Source organism: Muntiacus reevesi, chromosome 2 (assembly GCF_963930625.1).
Source record: "Muntiacus reevesi chromosome 2, mMunRee1.1, whole genome shotgun sequence".
NCBI lineage: Eukaryota > Metazoa > Chordata > Mammalia > Artiodactyla > Cervidae > Muntiacus > Muntiacus reevesi.
Genome location: NC_089250.1, coordinates 272,308,508 through 272,323,099, shown reverse-complemented (window position 1 = coordinate 272,323,099; position 14,592 = coordinate 272,308,508). Strand labels below are relative to the sequence as shown.

Here is a 14,592-nt window from a genome sequence, read left to right as displayed (position 1 = left end):
TGTTACTGTGCTATCCTGGCTTCCCTGGTTGCTCAGCAGTAAAGAATCCACCTGCAATGGAAGAGATGTGGGTTCAGTCCCTGGGTTGGGAAGATCCCCTGGAGGAGGAAATGGCAACTCACTCCAGTATTATTGCCTGGAAAATTCTAAGGACAGAAGAGGCTGGCAGGCTATAGTCCTTAGAGTCTTAAAGAGTCAGACATGACTGAAGTGACTGAGCATGCACGCACAGTGCTATCATACTCTGTACTATAGGCAAAAAGGCGTTAGAAAATGTACCTCTAATTATAAAGAAAATTTAATCTTTAAATGCTGTGAAGTAATATAAAGGTGGCTCAGTGGTAAAGAATCCACCTGTAATGTAGGAGGAGCAGGCTCAATCCCTCGGTTGGGAAGATTCTCTGGAGAAGGAAATGGCAACCCACTCCAATATTCTTGCCTGGAAAATTCCATGGACAGAGGAACCTGGTGGGCTACATACAGTCCATGGTGTCACCAAGAGTTGGACACAACTGAGCCCTCAAGCATGCATGCAAGGTAACATCAGAATGATTTCAAAACAAAAAGCCTTAAGACCTTAAAATAATGATTCTTCATCCTCACTATGATGATTCAACATTGATCACCCACAGTGAAGATTTAATTCAAGGACACCAGGAGGCATTAGGCAGGGTTTAGGATCCTCATGTCTCTTTACAAGCTCAGCTCGTACCTGCAGTCTTATTCTGCTTCAGTGTCTAGCTTTGCCACTGAATCTGTTCTTACCCCCCAAATCCCTTTTCCAGACATGAACACTTACAGACTTCCTTCCATAAACTCTGTCTCGGGCTGAAGTAGAAAATACTCGCCTGACTCCTTCCCACTGCCAGGATGGTGGGCTCAGGGTGAAGGTCATGACAGCCAGGATGTGAGCGGGAGGGAGGCGGTCAGACCCTGAGATATAGGCTTATGTTCTGTGGCCTCATCTTCCCTCAGAATGCAATTATCATTTCATTTGAAGTAGTAATGACAGGGCAGGCTTGAGGAGCTAATGATCTTTCTGAAAAACTTTTTCTGAGTTGCTAATTACCAAAACCAATTATGACTTTCCGGTGAGTATCTCCAAAGAGACCACTGATGTGTTTGGGAAGAGGCTTGTACTTTTTCATGATCCCTGATGGCACAGAAGCTCACCTGTGGAAGGAAGAGTCATGCTGATGTGTGAGTGACTGGCAGTGAGTTATGTGTGTCTCAGGATTCCCTGATTCCCCAAGAAACTCTTCCACTAAACATCTAGTTCATCCTTCATCTCCGGACTTCCAAGCTGCACTACTGTGAGACTTGGATTTAGAAGTAGTACAAGAAGAATATCTGGGATAGGAATAAAAGGAAGAACATGCATGATGTTGCTTTTTCATTTGTATAATTAAAAACAGGTTAATTTGAGTCTTCCCCAGTGGTACAATGGATAAGAATCTGCCTGCGAATGCAGGTGGACATAAGTTCAAGCCCTGGTCCGGGAAGATCCCACATGGTGTGGGGCAACTAAGCTGGGGTGCCACAACTATGAGCCTGTGCTCGAGAGCTTGGGAGCTGCAACCAGAGAAGCCACCACGACGAGAAGGCCATGAACTGCTGCAAAGACCCAGCACAACCACCAAATTAAATAATTTAATTTAGAAATGAAAATACGAAAAAGTTTCTAAGTGATGGTACTTTACAGATGCGGTACTTTTCTGTGTCATATGCAATTCATATAATCTATTTTTCAAGATTTTAGTTGTTTTAAAACCACTTCTTAAAAATTAAGCAGTTCAAAGGAAATGCCAGTAAGGCAGTTTCCTTAATGGTACTGGGTTTAAAGAAGTGAATGTTAAAGATGTTTTATCATGATGCCCTCAAGCACAAAACAAGACCAGGAGCTGACTGTGGCTCAGATCATGAACTCCTTATTGCATTGAAAAATGTAGGGAAAACTACTAGACCATTCAGGTATGAACTTAATCAAATCCCAAATGATTATGCAATGGAAGTGACAAATAGATTCAAGGGATTACATCTGATAGACAGAGTGCCTGAAGAACTATGGACAGAGGTTTGTGACACTGTACAGGAGACCATGTTCAAGACCATCCCAAAGAAAAAGAAATGCAAAAAGACAAAATGGTTGTCTGAGGAGGCCTTACAAATAGCTGAGAAAAGAGGAGAAGCAAACAGGAAAGGAGAAAAGGAAAGATATACCCATTTGAATTCAGAGTTCCAAAGAATAGCAAGGAGAGATAAGAAAGCCTTCCTCAGTGATCAATGCAAAGAAATACAGAAAAACAGTAGAATTGGAAAGACTAGAGATCTCTTCAAGAAAATTAGAGATACCAAGGGAACATTTCATGCAAAGGTGGGCACAATAAAGGACAGAAATGGTAGGGGCCTAACAGAAGCAGAAGATATCAAGAAGAGGTGGCAAGAATAAACAGATGAACTATACAAAAAAGATCTTCATGACCCAGATAACCATGAGGGTGTGATCACTCACCTAGAGCCAGACATCCTGGAATGTGAAGTCAAGGGGGACTTAGGAAGCATGACTACAAACAAAGCTAGTGGAGGTGATGGAATTCCAGCGGAGCTATTTCAAAACCTAAAAGATGATGCTATGAAAGTGCTGCATTCAATATGCCAGCAAATTTGGAAAACTCAGCAGTGGCTGCAGGACTGGAAAAGGTCAGTTTTCATTCCAATCCCAAAGAAAGGCAATGCCAAAGAATGTTCAAACTACCAGACAAATGCATATATCTCACATGCTAGCAAAGCAATGTTCAAAATTTTCCAAGCCAGGCTTCAACAGGACGTGAACTGTGAACTTCCTGATGTTCAACTGGATTTAGAAAAGGCAAAGGAATCAGAGATCAAATTGCCAACCTCAATTGGATCATCAAAAATGCAAGAGTTCCAGAATAACATCTACTTCTGTTTTATTGACTACACCAAAGCCTTTGTGGAAATCACAACAAACTGTGGAATATCCTTCAAGAGATGGGAACACCAGACCACCTGACCTGCCTCTTGAGAAACCTGTATGCAGGTCAGGAAGGAACAGTTAGAACTGGACATGGAACAACAGACTGGTTTGAAATTAGGAAAGGAGTATGTCAAGGCTGTATATTGTCACCCTGCTTATTTAACTTATATGCAGAGTACATCATGCAAAATACCAGGCTGGAGGAAGCACAAGCTGGAATCAAGATTTCTAGGAGAAATGTCACTAACCTCAGATATGCAGATGATACCACCCTTATGGCAGAAAATGAAGAAATATTACAGAGCCTCTTGATTAAAGTGAAAGAGGAGAGTGAAAAAGTTGGCTTAAAACACAATGTTCAAAAAACGAAGATCATGGCAAATGGTCCCATCACTTCATGGCAAATCGATGGGGAAACAATGGAAACAGTGAGAGACTTTACTTTGGGGACTCCAAAATCACTGCACATGCTGACTGCAGCCATGAAATTAAAAGACACTTGCTCTTTGGAAGAAAATCTATGACCTAACTAGAGACCATATTAAAAAGCAGAGACATTACTTAGCTGACAAAAGTCCATCTAGTCAAAGCTATGGTTTTTCCAGTAGTCATGTATGGATATGAGAGTTGGACTCTCACATTGACCGCAAAAGAATTGATGCTTCTGAACTGTGGTGTTGGAGAAGACTCTTGAGAGTCCCTTGGACTGCAAGGAGATCAAACGGGTCAATCCTAAAGGAAATCAGTCCTGAATATTCATTGGAAGGACTGATGCTGAAGCTGAAGCTCCAATAGCTTGGCCACCTTATGCAAAGAACTGACTCATCTGAGAAGACCCTGATGCTGGGAAAGATTGAAGGGAGGAAGAGTAGGGGATGACAGAGAATGAGATGGTTGGATGGCATCCCTGACTCAATGGATATGAGTTTGAGCAAGGTTCGGGAGTTGGTGATGGACAGGGAAGCCTGGCTTGCTGCTGTCTGTGGGGTTGCAAAGAGTCGGACTTGACTGAGTGACTGAACTGACTGACTGACGCTAACAGTGACATTAAGTGCAAATAGGGATATATGCACAGAAAACAGAGCATTTTGAAAGGCATCCTTTATAAACAAAGGCGCAAGGATTAGGTGGAATAACAGATTGTTTTTACAATTCTTTTTTTTTTTCATTTTTTATAAAAATATTATTTTATTAGTTGGAGGCCAATCACTTCACAACATTTCAGTGTGTTTTGTCATACATTGACATGAATCAGCCATATAGTTACACGTATTCCCCATCCCGATCCCCCCTCCCACCTCCCTCTCCACCCGACTCCTCAGGGTCCTCCCAGTGCACCGTGCCCAAGCACTTGGCTCATGGATCCCACCTGGGCTGGTGGTCTGTTTCACCATAGATAATATACATGCTGTTCTTTCAAAACATCCCACCCTCACGTTCTCCCCCAGAGTTCAAAAGCCTGTTCTGTGCTTCTGTGTCTCTTTTTCTGTTTTGCATATAGGGTTATCGCTACCATCTATCTAAATTCCATATATATGTGTTAGTATACTGTAATGTTCTTTATCTTTCTGGCTTACATCACTCTGTATAATGGACTCCAGTTTCATCCATCTCATTAGAACTGATTCAAATGAATTCTTTTTAACAGCTGAGTAATATTCCATGGTGTATATGTATCACAGCTTCCTTATCCATTCATCTGCTGATGGGCAGCTAGGTTGCTTCCATGTCCTGGCTATTATAAACAGTGCTGCGATGAACATTGGGGTGCACGTGTCTCTTTCAGATCTGGATTCCTCAGTGTGTATGCCCAGAAGTGGTATTGCTGGGTCATATGGCAGTTCTTTTTCCAGTTTTGTAAGAAATCTCCACACTGTTTTCCATAGTGGCTGTACTAGTTTGCATTCCCACCAACAGTGTAAGAGGGTTCCCTTTTCTCCACATCCTCTCCAGCATTTATTGCTTGTAGACTTTTGGATAGCAGCCATCCTGACTGGCGTGTAATGGTACCTCATTGTGGTTTTAATTTGCATTTCTCTGATAATGAGTGATGTTGAGCATCTTTTCATGTGTTTGTTAGCCATCTGTATGTCTTCTTTGGAGAAATGTCTGTTTAGTTCTTTGGCCCATTTTTTGATTGGGTCGTTTATTTTTCTGGAATTGAGCTTCAGGAGTTGCTTGTATATTTTTGAGATTAATCCTCTGTCTGTTTCCTCATTTGTTATTATTTTCTCCCAATCTGAGGGCTGTCTTTTCACCTTACTTATAGTTTCCTTTGTTGTGCAAAAGCTTTTAATTTTCATTAGGTCCCATTTGTTTATTTTTGCTTTTATTTCCAATATTCTGGGAGGTGTGTCATAGATGATCTTGCTGTGATTTATGTCGGAGAGTGTTTTGCCTATATTCTCCTCTAGGAGTTTTATAGTTTCTGGTTTTACATTTAGATCTTTAATCCATTTTGAGGTTATTTTTGTGTATGGTGTTAGGAAGTGTTCTAGTTTCATTCTTTTACAAGTGGTTGACCAGTTTTCCCAGCACCACTTATTAAAGAGATTGTCTTTTTTCCATTGTATATCCTTGCCTCCTTTGTCAAAGATAAGCTGTCCATAGGTTCGTGGATTTATCTCTGGGCTTTCTATTCTGTTCCATTGATCTATATTTCTCTCTTTGTGCCAGTACCATACTGTCAGATGCAGACAAAGCCTTTGACAAAATTCAACACTCATTTATGACTAAAACTCTTCAGAAAGCAGGAATACAAGGAACATACCCTAACATAATAAAAGCTATATATGACAAACCGACAGCAAGCATCACTCTCAATGGTGAAAAATTGAAAGCATTTCCTCTGAAATCAGGAACAAGACAAGGATGCCCACTCTCACCACTACTATTCAACATAGTGTTGGAAGTTTTGGCCACAGCAATCAGAGCAGAAAAAGACGTAAAAGGAATCCAGATAGGAAAAGAAGAAGCGAAACTCTCGCTGTTTGCAGATGACATGATCCTCTACATAGAAAACCCTAAGGACTCTTCCAGAAAATTACTAGAGCTAATTAATGAATATAGTAAAGTTGCAGGATATAAAATTAACACACAGAAATCCCTTGCATTCCTATACACTAACAATGAAAAAACAGAAAGAGAAATTAAGGAAACAATACCATTCACCATTGCAACAAAAAGAATAAAATACTTAGGAGTATATCTACCTAAAGAAACAAAAGATCTATACATAGAAAACTATAAAACACTGATGAAAGAAATCAAAGAGGACACAAACAGTTGGAGAAACATACCGTGTTCATGGATTGGAAGAATCAATATTGTCAAAATCGCTATTCTACCCAAAGCAGTCTATAGATTCAATGCAATCCCTATCAAGCTACCAACGGTATTTTTTCACAGAACTAGAACAAATAATTTCACAATTTGTATGGAAATACAAAAAACCTCGAATAGCCAAAGTAATCTTGAGAAAGAAGAATGGAACTGGAGGAATCAACCTGCCTGACTTCAGACTCTACTACAAAGTCACAGTCATCAAGACAGTATGGTACTGTTTTTACAATTCTTTTAAGCATCAGACAAGCCAGTGCCGCTTTCTCAAATCAACAGCATTGGATTGTTACCAGAGGTCTTTACACTTGTGCTGAAATTTCATTAAGGAGCACTCATTGGTTATGGGATTGATGAAGACAAACAAAATAAGAGCCCCCATCCCTGCTTTGGATTTCCAACAGACACACTCACAGTCTGAACAAGGTCCACTCTCTAGTCCCCACGGGCGGTTTTGGTCCCGACAGGAAGTTAAGGAAACACAGTTCACACAGGAGCACATCCACTTCTGATTCCAACTGCAAGAGCGGGCTTTCCCAAATCCATGCCCATTTCGGCAATTCTCTTGAAGGATTCAGAACTAACTGGTGCTGCTCTCCTCACAGTTATGGTTTATTATATGGAAAGACAGAGATTAGCACCAGACAAGAGAGAGATACAAGGGGTACAGCAGCCTAGGATGCCAGACCGCTCACTGTTCTCTGCACAGGGCATCTCCTGGTCTCTGGCCACAGCTCTCAGCAAAATGCACATATTTGTCTGAGCATCTGTATTTAGTACATTTCCTATAGGCTTCACAAGACAGATGGCAATAGTATCTCTGAATTCAGTGTCTCTGAATTCAAATCTCGAACATTTGAAGAGCCAGTATGAGGTAAATAGAGATTTAATGAGACAGTCACTCCATCCTACAAAGCTATTACATGCATTTTCACAGATTTCTAGTAATTCAAGTTTTCTTTCCCCTTTGCTCTGCTGACCTCACTTTGGGTAAGGCTTATTCTTCACCACACGACCCTCTGTTTCCAAGTCAGTGAACGCAATCATATCTGGACAGCACATACTCCAAACACACAGATACACATATATAGACCGTCTGGCACACATGTGTTTTCACTCTCAGATATATACTCAGTCACCCCATACTCCACACTCACCCCACACTCACAAATGCTCATGACACATGGAACCACACTCACATTATGGCACACCCTTCACTCACATATCAACATAAAAGACACAATCCCACTCACTTTCACAGAATCATTTATTTGGTCATCAAGAGGGTTATTATAGCCATCATATATTTGTATAAGGAAAATCTGCATCTTTTCTGGGGAGTGAAGGCCAGAAAAAGTGCAGAAATGTATGCACCTTTCCCTTTATCTATTCTGTCAAACACTCAAGGATAATATATTAGACATGTATCTTTTTAAAAATGTCTGAAAGCTTTGCCACTTGAGGTGGGGAGTATGGTATAAACGCTGGAATGCCTGTGGGTATGACTGGGAGTGGGTGTGATGGAGAGAGATAAGCAAGAGGACATGGGGGGCAGGTTAGAGGGTAAGGTGAGGGAAAGGGGTTTTGGGGTGCAGAGTAGGAGGAAAGAGGGTGCAGGTGTAAACAGCACATGGATTTGAAGTCTGCAGTAGGTTTCAAGTCCACCGCAGGATTTAAGGGAACTCAGAGGTTAAGCAAAAAACATTAAGGGCACCTCACATATTTGCATTGTGGGGAATAAGGGTTACAGGAGGCATGGGAACATAAAAGAGATTCCACTGAATATGTAGGTTATATCTGTGGTATGTTCATTTTTACAATTCTAATTCCTCCAAACTATGAATCTGGTCTATCTCTCCACCTGTTTGTGTTGTCATTTCTTTCCTCAGTGTCTTACACGTTTCCAAGCACATGTCTTTTACTTCCTTTGTTACTTTCTGAGGAAATGGATGCTTTTACTATGTTTTTAAAGCATTTTACTAGCTTTGAACACGGTTGATTTACTACCTTTACCAATGAGATTTTTCCCTTTGTAATGTTCATGCTTCTACTGTGGCCTTTTTTCTGCTTAGAGAAGTCCCTCTAGCATTTCTTTTACAGTTTGTTTCACAGTGCTGAATTCTTATCTTTTGCTTGCCTGTAAAACTTTTAACCTCCCCATCAAATCTAAATGAAAGCCTTGCTGAGTAACCTTGGTTACAGATATTGGTTGGGTCAAAAAGTTCATCTGAGTTTTTCCATAAGATCTTACAGAAAAACTCAGATGAACTTTTTGGCCAATCCAGTATTTTCCTTTCATCTTTTAAGTAATACTGTTCCACACCCCTTGACCTGCAGCATTTCTGCTGAAAAGTCAGTTGATAGCCTTATGGGTGTGCCCTTGTAGGTAACTTGTTCCTTTTCTCTTGTTGCTTTTGATAGTCTTTACTTTTAAAGGGTTACTTTGTAGCATAGGGAAATATATTCAGTATCTTGTAATAACCTAAAGTGGCATATAATCCGAAGAAAAAACCCATGTCACTTTGCTGTACACTGAGGCTAACCCACCATTGTAAATCAACTATAACTCTAATAAAAAAAGAGAGTGGAGTCTCTATTTCCCACAGCCTTCCGGCTCTCCTGAAAGAAAGCCCTGCTGGCTTTTAAAACTAAATGTTCTGGGTGCTCATCTTCTCCGTGTTGGGGCCCCATGAGGGGCTCAGAACCCTCACCCCTTGAGTAGAATCTCTGTAGATGTATTATTATTGTCCTGTATGTAATTCATGCACCCAGCACTATGATTCTTGGCTCTACAGAGATTCCAACCCTTCTACCTGCCTCGTTGTGGATCCTTCTGCATTTCTTGAGTTGTAGCAGACCTTTTCTGGTAGCTTCCAGTCTTCCTCATCAATATTTGCTCTGTATACAGTTGTAATTTTGGTGTGTCAATGAGAAGTGAAGAGCTCACAGTTTTCCTGCTCCACCATTGTGGAGCAATCACCTGGGGTATTCTTGATATAGCAGCCGTCAGCTGACTAAAACAGATTTTTCTTGTTAAGGAAGGTGGGTTGATTATACTTAGCTGAACTTTAGAAGTCAAATAGAGATAATTGAAAGACAGATTGAAAACAGGAGGGGGACTCAATTTGCCAATACAGGCATGGTAGATGGAGAGAATTCAAATCTAAGTCTATTAAAGGAAACAAATTCTTCCAACAACATAAATCAGACTGGAAGCAATTCTTATCTAGGTTCCACTTCAAAAATTCTCATTGGACACTGAAAGTGAAGGAATGAAAGATTTGGCAACTGTGCACTGTGGAAACACATACAATTCACATATACAAGATAAATGTAGGGGATTTTCTTATTTCTTATCCAGGCAATGTAGGGCCTGTGTACACTGGAGTCACAGCTCATGAGCAGAAAGGCACTGACAGTAGGGAAGCACGCTGCTATGATTAGAATCTTGTTCACAAGGAAACAGCTCAGATAATCAAAAGGAGCCACAACAAGTTGAAAGATGGAGGAAAGAATATAAAAATAGACAAAAGTGCTCACCAGGAGAAGGATGGTTTTAGTATCTCCGGACTCAGGGAAAGACCTGGGGAAGGGGTTGTTCCCCCGAATGTGCTGGACCTGCTGTTTATGTCTGTACAGGATGAGAACCATGGAACCGCTGGCCCAGAGCATGAGTCCCAAGCATAAAAATCAGGGAACAACAGCAATGCTGCAGACAATGCCTCTCTGGTTTTGTCAGTAACAATAGAAAAACAGCATCCAAAATCTATTTTCTTTGTGATGCTTCTGTCACTCCATTCTCCAGTTATATATATATAGGAAAAATGACATTTACCAGTATTTGCAGGATCCAACCGGAGAAGGCAATGGCAACCCACTCCAGTGTTCTTGCCTGGAGAATCTCAGGGACAGGGGAGCCTGGTGGGCTGCCATCTATGGGGTCACTCAGAGCCAGACACGATTGAAGCGACTTAGCAGCAGCAGGATCCAACACAGGAAAATAGAACCATGTCCTTGGGAGCTGTTACTTTCAGTGCTGCCCACCTGGAGTTCCAGGGAATGATCATGATCACCTGAAAGACACTCAAGAGGAAGATGCTACTGATGGACACTCCCCTCCCCAGTCTGTGCAGAAAGAAGAGAAGTTTGCAGCCAAAATCACTGCGGATATGCTTCCACCCAAAGACTGCCATTGTGTGTGGGACTCCTTTACAGAGGAGGACCAAGGAGTTGGCCACAGTCAGATGCTTAAGGATCAAATCTGTGGACCTTAACCTGTAACCCATGAAGTGAAGGATGATATAACTGCAAAGGAGTGAGAAATTCCCCAGGATTCCAATCACAAGCTGTGTTGAGATGATCATGTCCATTGTCAAATCACTGCTGGCTGTCCTCTCAGTTCACAGTCACTGATGTTTGTCTTGTGAGTTAGAATATCCTGCCTGGGAACGTGAGGTGTGGCTTACATACATGGTGTCAGCTGGTATCTCATATTCTCCACTTAACATTAGTCCTACTTGGAAACTAGCAGTCTATAAACAGTTGCATGTATGATATTTAAGAGCACTAATACATAAAAGTGCCCAATCAGTGTTCTTGCCTGGAGAATCCCAGGGATGCAGAACCTGGTGGGGTGCCATCTATGGGGTCGCACAGAGTTGGACATGACTGAAGTGACTTAGCAGTAGCAGCAGCCACAGCAGCAATAAGTAAAATTAATCACTGCAGGCTCTACACGTGATCACTTCTTCATTCTTCAAAATCTATGAGCCAGACACTAATTTGACCTTAGTGACACAGAAGAGGGTAAGATAACCACAGAGCAGTTGACTGTTTGTCAAAATCTGCTTTTAGGACAGAGTGAGGACTTGAAACCCACTGGACTGGTAAATAAAGTGCATCGATCCCCTATTTCTGCCAAAAAGCTCACTACCTGTGTTCATATAATAATCCAGATTTATATTTAGCTTTTTTTCCCCACAGCTTGTTCTTTGATTTTAGAATGGTACTATTTTATAATTTCCATGATAAGAAGATTCCACTTTTGTAAAATTTTGTTCTGGAGGGCACTATGTATTCTGACTGAGGCTTTAGGTGTCTTAGTGTAGGTACATGCCCTGTTGCCAGGAGAATCCGGCAGGAACCTGCCCAAGACAAGGTAATGTCATGAACATGAGGATGACTCAGAATTAGGGTGCAAGCAGGAAAATCCTTTGCTTTTATTTCAGAAAAGTAGTGATAATACCACGTCTCCCAGAAATTGTTAAATAGTCACATGTACCATAAACTTTGGGACATGAAATACTCATGCATGATTAATTAGTGTAAGGAGTTACTAAATTATTATTTTCAGGTGATATAATTATCTATTTGTAATAGAAAATACGACAATGAATTAGGGTTTGCAGGTGATGTTAACATAACAGAGATATATACAAATCAAAACCTGCAAGGCCTGTATTCTCATCCATTTTACAAAAGAAAATACCACATATTTAGATTGATATTAAGATACTTTTTAAGTGGGCAGAAACAATATGATATATGAATGACAGTTGCTCCCTGAAACTCAGCATTATGTGACTTTCCTTAACATTTCCTAACATTAAGAGTGAAGACAGCCTCACCATAATCAGTGGACTCAGGATGTTATCAGTGAGGACACAATTACTGTCTCCATTAACATCCAGAGTCAGAGAAATCATTTTCTTCCAACCCGTTTCCATTTGGGTACAGTTTCTGTGCAGAATGACATATTTTTTGCAGACTCGTCATACACTTTATGGAGAAGGCAATGGCAACCCACTCCAGTACTCTTGCCTGGGAAATCACATGGACGGTGTAGCCTGCTGGGCTACAGTTCGTGGGGTCTCGAGGAGTCGGGCACGACTGAGCGACTTCACTTTCACTTTTCACTCTCATGCACTGGAGAAGGAAATGGCAACCCACTTCAGTATTCTTGCCTGGAGAATTCCCTGGATGGAGGAGCCTGGTGGGCTACAGTCCACCGGGTCGCACAGAGTCAGACACAACTGATCGACTTCACTTTACTACTCACCCTGAACATCGAGTCTATGTTTACCCTAAGGTAGATTCAAGAATAAACTGATTTTACATCTGCAGTTTTAAGCACCTTAATAATCAGGTTTCGTTATCACTTGGACCAAGCCACAACAGGTCACTGTCAGTGAGGATTCAATTAAACTCCAGGAGGAGCCAGCAGGGATTGGTTTAGGGTTAGGACCCCATCTCTCTTTATCAGTTCAGCTCATATTTCACAACATTCCCATGTTCCCACCTAGAGTTGGCACTGAACCTGGTCACTACACAGAAGACTGTGCCTTTCTGATATAATTGCTTTACTCAGCATCTTGATCTGCCTTTCTTGTACAGACTCTGCCTCTCAGACTGAAATAGAACATTCTTACCTGGCACCGTCCTTCTCTTAGGAGAGTGGGTTCCCTGATGGTCATTATACCCAGTATGTGTGTAGGAGGGAGGCAGCCGCACCCTGATATATGGGTTTGAGATGCTGTGCCTTCCCGGCTCCTCCCATCAGAGCTGCAATTATCATTTCACCTGCAGCAGCAATGGGAGTGCAGGCCTGGGATCTGAGAACATTTCTGGAAACTTTTCTCTCAGTTGTTAATTACTGGGAAAAAGGTACAAGTTTCTGGTTAGCACCTTTAGGAGACTAAAGGAGTGTTTCTAAGAGCCTTCTTATTTTCCGTGATCACTAATGGCAGACAGGTTCTCACATGGACGAGTATAAGAAATACTGAAATATGCACGTGACTGAGGTAACTACGTGGGTCTCTTTGGATTCTTCACTTCCATGAGATGTTTCTCTAGTACTCTCCCAATCAATAGTCCACTAATCTGAACCATCAATTAAAGTATTGGTGGAGAAATGGAATGAATCGAAATACCTGGGAGGTATACTCAAAGAGATAAAAGGGAAAGGAGGAACACGATAGGGAACTCATTATATGAATCATTAGCACAAATAAAATCAATGATTTAGACTTACTTTCATCATTCCATGACAATTATGAAGGAAATCTTGTCAGAAAATACTCTTTATTCTTATTTAATTCTGTTGGTGATAAGAATGGGATGCAGAATAAATGCACAAAGACAGGATTCAAAAAGAGTATCTTTTGAATAAAATCATCTGGATCTGAAGGCTCAGTGGTCTGAGCAATTACTTAATTGACGAGGATCAAACCTAGAGACTAAATAAAATACTACAAAAACCCAGAGGATCAACGGGAAATCAAAAGAAAATCAGAAATTATCTTGAAGCAAAAAAAATAAACTTTAGAAATCAGGAAATAGAAAAGGCAATTCTGGTTCATAGCATTACAGGCTTATATCAAGAAAAAAGAAAAAAGCCAAATAAATAACCTAACTTTACACCTAAAGCAGTTAGAGAAGGAAGAAATTATGAACCCCAGGGTTAGCAGAAGGAAAGAAATCTTAAAAATTAGGGCAGAAATAAATGCAAAAGAAACTAAAGAGACCATAGCAAAAATCAACAAAGCTAAAAGCTGGTTTTTTGAAAAAATAAACAAAATTGACAAACCATTAGCAAGACTCATTAAGAAACAAAGAGAGAAGAACCAAATTAACAAAATTAGAAATGAAAATGGAGAGATCACAACAGACATCACTGAAATACAAAGGATCATAAGAGACTACTACCAACAGCTCTGTGTCAATAAAGTGGACAACTTGGATGAAATGGACAAATTCTTAGAAAAGTATAACTTTCCAAACTGAACCAGGAAGAAAGAGAAGATCTTAATAGAACCATCACAAGCAAGGAAATCCAAACTGTAATTAGAAATCTTCCAGCAAACAAAAGCCCAGGACCAGATGGCTTCACAGCTGAATTCTACCAAAAATTTAGAGAAGAGCTAACACCTATCTTACTCAAACTCTTCCAGAAAACTGCAGAAGAAGGTAAACTTCCAAACTCATTCTATGAGGCCACCATCACCCTAATTCCAAAACCAGACAAAGATGCCACAAAAAAGGAAAACTACAGGCCAATATCACTGATGAACATAGATGCAAAAATCCTTAACAAAATTCTAGCAAACAGAATCCAACAACATATTAAAAAAATCATACACCATGGCCAATTGGGCTTTATCCCAGGAATGCATGGATTCTTTAATATCTGCAAATCAGACAATGTAATACACCACATTAACAAATTGGAAGATAAAAACCATATGATTATCTCAATA

At 40.6% G+C, this 14,592-nt stretch overlaps 1 pseudogene; it reads right to left on the bottom strand.

Moving 5' to 3' along the window:
• Window positions 1–1,264: 1,264 nt before the first annotated feature.
• Window positions 1,265–10,707, bottom strand: LOC136159327 (vomeronasal type-1 receptor 4-like; annotated as a pseudogene).
• Between the last annotated feature and the right edge of the window lie 3,885 nt (window positions 10,708–14,592).